Here is a 6847-nt window from a genome sequence, read left to right on the forward strand (position 1 = left end):
TTTTTGGAATATCAGGAAATTCAGGGTGGGTGGAAACTGGGAAGAGAGTTGAGGCTTGGAAGAGATCAGCCATAATCATTTATATTTGTGAAGCAGGTATGAAGGGACAGTGGCCTACTCCCGATCTTATTTTCTTGTGTTCTTATAAGCACGGAGCAGAATGAAAATCCGTGAGATCTTGGATCTTGAAATCAATTCCTTTTCGTTGTACGACATAAAGAGATTTTTCAATTATAGCAAATCAGAGATGCATTTCTCTTTGAAATAGCATGCCTCCTACCTTTTGTGAGCCTTCATTAATAAGAATTTCCAATGAAGTAGGATATAAGTTATAAAAATAAGTAGATGATATATATTTGCTTAAGACATTATTTGCACTCCAATTTAAAACCAGCTTATAGTTTTGAGGAATGAAAAATTTAGTACAGTTGAAACTGTATATAAAACAGTATCAGATGAAGTATTATAGTCGATAATTCAGTAAAGACATATCTGTAAGCCAAGGCTATCGGTATGGAAACAGAAGTCTGAGTTCTACAACACAGCTGGGGAACATAAATTCAGATAGTTAAATAACTCTGGTGAAAAAAAAGCATGTATCACCAATAGTGACCATGAAATTACCGGATTATCAGTAAAACCCAATTGTTTCACTATTCTCCTCAGAAAAGGAAAGTTGCCACCCATACCTGGTCTGATCAAAATTGGTCCTGAATTCATTGCAACTTAGATGAATCTTCGCAGTTCAAGGGCAATTCGGGATGGAGAATAAATCTCAGCATTGCTTTTGACATCCATTTACTGAGAAGAAATAAACAGGAATAAATATAAATAGATTTGTTTCTGTCCAGAATGATTTTACACTAACATTACATTGGTTTATATTTCCTAAAATGACCAGCCTCAACCTGATACATTTAGAAGATCGCGGGCCCTAACATACTTTGAAAAAATACTCTTCTCTGAACACTTTATTTCAACAATAAAGCACGATATAATCCAAATTCTCAAGTTAAATATAGCAGCTTCAATATTGTGGTTGTGATTAATAACAAAAACAATCAATCTATTCATTAGAACTATGCAGCTGAAATCATTGTATTATTAACCCCATCTCATTTACCTCCCCAAATCCAGATCATGTCTTCATCTGATCATTGTTATAATGATCAGTGTAACAATGGGAATCGCAACAGAATGGCAATACAATCTTTAACAGCTCATATATTTCTCCAGAAGTTGTTAAGGAGAGCCTAAAAACTTAACAACACACACAAGCTCATCCCTAGTGTTCCCATGGTTTTCTATCTCTCTTTTGAACGAACATTTCAATCTACACTCTGAAACTGTTCTATCTTGTACTGCTTCAATGCACTCTTGCAATAAGTTAATCTACATGAACAGTATACAAGACCTGTATACAAGTATACGTATACCAGTATACAAGTACCTGATTGCATGTAGCAATAATAAACCCATTTATCAGTTTGATGTATTTGCCTTTAATGATTTATTTTTGATGTAGGCCATCCTCGAATCTCAGAGATTACCAACTGTTTATATGTCATCCTATGCAAAAAAGTACCTTAATGACAGAACTTACTCTCGCTAAAACACAAACATAAAAAACTAGAAAATCTTGCAAGTCAACCAGAATCTGAGGAGAAAGAAACAGTGTACATTGTTAGTCTGCGAGCATTCATTAAAACTGGAAAAGAGAGAGAAGTAAGTAACTTTCAGTAGGAGGGAACAAAGAGTGTCTGTCATAGGACGAGTAGGAATGGCTCAATGGGGACAGTCACTGGCACATCAAGTTTCTAAGTCGGTGTTATGAGTTGTAAATGGTAAGTTGATGAGACTGGCCTGATATATGTAGGACAAGAAGAAATGAAATGGAAAATACAAGAAAAAAAAACAATTCAGCTACATCTTTGTTAAGGAAAACTGCTAATGTTTTGGATAAGGGACCATTTATTATTCCTGCTGAACATTTTCCATTTTCTAGTGAGCTCTGGTGAAATATGGCCTTTTTATTAACATTATCCTCTGTTAGATGTCTATAAAACAATTCTCAGGCTTCTGTCAGTCAAAAGTTGACCATGAATATCTGGCCCTAGCTGTCTAGACAGCCTGGGCAATGCAATATGGAGAGCAAGCTATTGCCCATGTAGCAAGCTCCCCTTCCCCATGCAACTGATGAACGGCAGAGACTGATACAGTTTGGTACCAGTAACATCAGCAGGAGTTGCCAGTCAGCATTGAACTCAATGTAAGAACGCCTTAGGGAATCCAGCTCCGCATTTTTCCCTTGGGATTTACTCCTGAGGACTTCCCCATAAGTTGGTATAGCTGCAAGGCAGAGGAGCTTAGAGATCAGAGTTCTCCACCTCCTAGACGAGCTGCCAGCCAAAGCCGTTGAGTCCCATCTGCCTAAAGTGACTGGTTTTAAGGCACTAGTAACCCATCTTTGTCCCTACTCCTGTCAGTAGAAATGGTTCTGCTGGGCTTAGAAGATAAGCCACATATGAAGGCCAGGAGCTAGTCTTGGTTGTCAGAGACTGTTTGAGGCGCACGCACCATTGGGAGCATTTAATAGATAGTGGGAGCTTATCCCCATTACCACCCCCGCTATAACAAGGAACTTATAAAACAATTAATCTACATATATATTACAAATGCCCTAATCATTTGGAATTAAAATCAAACACTATACTCAGAATACAGTTTGACAGGAGTATATAGTTTCAAAATGCACCAACTGATATTCAGAAGTGAAATAGTTTTCAAGAGAAATAACTGAAGGCAATAAAAAATACATGAATATAAGAAGAGTTAAGATTGTTCCTCAAAAATAGCCAGCACTATGAGAATGGACCAATAGTCTCTTTTTGTATTGTTCTACAAAATTTGGAACTATACAAATAAGTTTTCATATACCACCAATATTGAACTTGGAGATAGTATCCCCACAGTTAAGTAACTCAGTAGCAAGACGTAAATGATGTGTTTTTATTTCTTGCTAACACGTAAAATATGGTCACCTGGACAGGAGCCCACAAAATGAAATCCTCAAAAGCTTTTATCAAATTATGCCTGAGGAAGTATCAACATCTTCAGAAGAGAAAGAGAGTAGGATGTTGGAGTAAAACATAAAAACTGTTTCTCTCTTAGCATGTAAACAAAATGCTGACAAACAGCAAACTGCTTAGAGGAAGAAATAGCAAAATATTCAGAAAAGAATATTCAGTGAAGCTTCTGTGTTGTCTGCCTCTGAAAAGACACCATTTTCAAAGGAAGGGCAGCCAATAAGTCACATCTGGCCGCATTCTGGCTTAATCAAAGATCTAGTCTCAGTGGGACTATTTTGGAAGCACCAACACAGGAGCACCTAGGGGTTTCCCAGAGCCTTCAGCGATAAGCATTGCACTTAGGAGGAGAGCATCATTAATAGAACTGCCCAAACAAAAATTGCATGGTGTGGAAGTAGAACCTGTTTAATGCTACATTTACAGCACATATCCAGAAGTACAAAATTGCCACAAAGGGCTACAATCTCAATCATCACACGTGATGCCTTGAAACAAGGATAAGGTTGGAAACCATTCTTAATGGATCAATTTGATATCAAAAATCTAGACCGGTATCATTTTCTCTAATCCCTGTAAAGAATGAATACTGAGATCTTCTTGGACTTCCTGCATTATTCTTTGCAGAGTAAAAACTCATTGAACTCTCTTCTATTCCACCTATATCCCGGTACTTGGGAGAAGCTAGGGAAAGGAAATAGTCTCATTACCTAGGGAAGTTCGTGGCTTCTATTTAAAAGGCCCACCCAAAGGTAAATGAAAGAACTGCCAGTTATATTACAGTTTTCTTAATGCAACACAAAATTCTCCTTATACACATACCTGTACAGGTACAAACGTTACCATCAAGTCAGAACATATTGTATCATAAAAAATTATACCATATTTCTTTTCCCCGGTAGAGGCATAATCATACTGTTGTTGCATCCCCATACCTACTGCTTTATAACTAAACCAGATCACTGTAATCTGTTTCTCTTCAATTCAGGCACTGATAATTATGGCATGATCAATGTTATTGTGAATATCATGCTCAGAGAGGCTGCATTCCTCCAAAACAACAGATGACAACTGTTTTTCATTTTGACTTCCATTGTTCCACCCCTTATTTCAAAACTTCCTCACTGATTGTTTACTACTGTGGCCTTGAAAACAAGTCAGGAGACTTATACATCCTGTCATATACATCTTGTCACTTCAGCATGCACCAAAACAGTAATTAAAGGTAATCTGATGCAGGATCAGAATCAGAATCAGGTTTAATGTCATTGGCATATCTTGTGAAATCTGTTGTAATGTGGCAGCAATACATTGCAATACATAATAAAAGCTGTAAATTTCTGTAGGAAGTATATATACATACATATATTTATTTAAAAAGTTTAAATTTAATAAGCAGTGCAAAAAGAGAAAAATAAGTCATGATGCAGTGTTCATGGGTTCAATGTCCATTCAGAAATCTGATGGTAGAGGAGAAGAAGCTGTCCTGAATCATTGAGTGTGTGCCTTCAAGCTCCTGTACCACCTTTGTGATGGTGGCAATGAGAAGAGGGCATGTCCTGGGTGTCGGGATCTTTAATGATGAATGCCACCTTTTTGTGGCATTGCTTCTTGAAGATGTCCTGGTTGCTGGGGAGGCTAGTGCTCATGATGGAGCTGACCGAGTTTACAGCTTTCTCCGGCTTATTTCGATCCTGTGCAGTGCCCCCCTTCCCCCAATACCAGACAGTGATGCAGCCAGTTAGGATGCTCTCAACGGTGCATCTATACTAATTTGCGAGTGTCCTTGGTGGCATACAAAATTTCCTCTGACTCCTAATGAAATATAGCTGATGTCGTGCCCTCTTTGTAACTGTATCAATAAGTTGGTCCCAGCATAGATACTCAGAGATGACACCCAGGAGCTTGGAATTACTCACCCTTTCCACTTCTGATGAGGACTGGTGTATCTTCTCTCATCTTACCCTTTCTGAAGTCCGCAGTCAAGGTCGTTGCTGCAACATCACTCAACCAGTTGATCTATCTTGCTCCCATAAGCCTTTTCATCGCCATCTCAAATTCTGCCAACAATTATTGTGTCATCAGCAAATTTCTAGATGGCATTTGAGTTGCACCTAAACACACAGTTGTGGGTGTAGAGAGAGTAGAGCAGCGGGCTAAGCACACATCCTTGTGCCAGTGTTGATTATCAGTAAGGTAGAGATGTTATTTCCAGTCGGCTAAGACTGAGGTCTTCCAGTGAGAAAGCTGAGGATCCAGTTGCAGGGGGAGTTCCAGAGACCCAGGTTTTGGAACATTTTGATCAGAACTGTAGGAATGATGGTGTTAAATGCTGAGCTGTGGTCAATAAACAGCAGCCTGATATAAGTATTAGCATTTTCCAGTTAATCCAAAGCCATATGAAAACAATGAGGTTGCATCTACTGTAAACTTGTTGCAGCCATAGGTAAATTGCAGTGGCCTCAAGTTCTTGCTTAGGTGTGAGTTCATTCTAGTCATAACCAACTTCTCAAAACAGTAGGTTAGGTAGCATCTGTGAAAGCAAAGGTATGGTGAGCCTTTTGGGTCACTTTATGACACCTTGCATCAGACACATGCAGAGTCAACCATCCCTTTGTCTCCAGGGATTCTGCTTATCGTGCTGAGTTCATCCAACAGTTTCTTGTTTGCTCCAGATTCCAGTATCTACAACCTTTTTATGCCTCCATGATGTACAAGCAGCTGAGGAGGCCAGTCTGAGGTACAAACTGATTGTTCTCTTGTTCTGGATGAGCCCTTCAGTGGCAAAGCTCATTCAGATGAGTGTCTTGCCTGCTTTACCCATAGTCTCCAACACATCCACACAAATTTTGTTGAAGATAGCTGCAGGATGCAATTGATAAACAGCCACAAATTTTGACAATTCTTCTGCAAATGTCATTAGCTTTTCTCGAATGGTAATAAACTTATCTCCAAAGTTCTGCATCCAACTTCTCCACATACCTTTCGTGAAGAGAACCTGACACAGAAGTATTCAAAAAGCATCTTTGGGGCTACAGAACTGATAAATCCTCCTGCAAAATTTTAAAATTCCACTCCCTTGGTCCACCTCCTCTGCTCAATCGCTTTGCTTCATTACGGAGTTCCAAGTAGTCCGGAAAATCTCTGTAGATTGATTTAAACCACGGACTCCTGTAAATAACCCTCTTAATTAGGGATTACTCAGCTGAAGTCACAAACCCAGCTCTCCTGAGAGAATTTCCTGACTGCAGCCTATTGCACTTGATTAAACATGAAACGCGTCAAGGTGGCATTGGGTTTCCAACATTAAGTCACCTTTACAAAAGCAACATGCTGTGAATGCTGAAGATCAGAAATGAAAACAAATAATGCAGGAACCACTCAGCATCTGTGGAGAGGCAAACAGTTAATGAATTAGGTCAGTATATTCTGAGGGAAAGTCATAGCCTGAAATGTTAACCCCATTCCCAAAAGTTATGATTCTTCCCAAAAGCTTTGAAGCAGTAGACATGCACAAAGATAAAAATACATCATGTTTAATTTCCTAGGAGAATCGGGCCATTGACCTTTTCCTGTTCTGGACCCCTCTACTCGTTACAAAGTGGCTGAGAACTTTGATGTATATTTTTTCGTGAATAGTAATTCTGGCATGACTGGCGTTATTGTGAATAAGACACACAGAGAGGATGCATATGAACAAAACAACAGGTGCCAATTGTTTTTCAACCCGTCTTCCATTGTTCCATTCCGTACTTTGAAAC

This window comes from Hypanus sabinus, chromosome 7 (genome assembly GCF_030144855.1).
Source record: "Hypanus sabinus isolate sHypSab1 chromosome 7, sHypSab1.hap1, whole genome shotgun sequence".
Classification (NCBI taxonomy): Eukaryota; Metazoa; Chordata; class Chondrichthyes; order Myliobatiformes; family Dasyatidae; genus Hypanus; species Hypanus sabinus.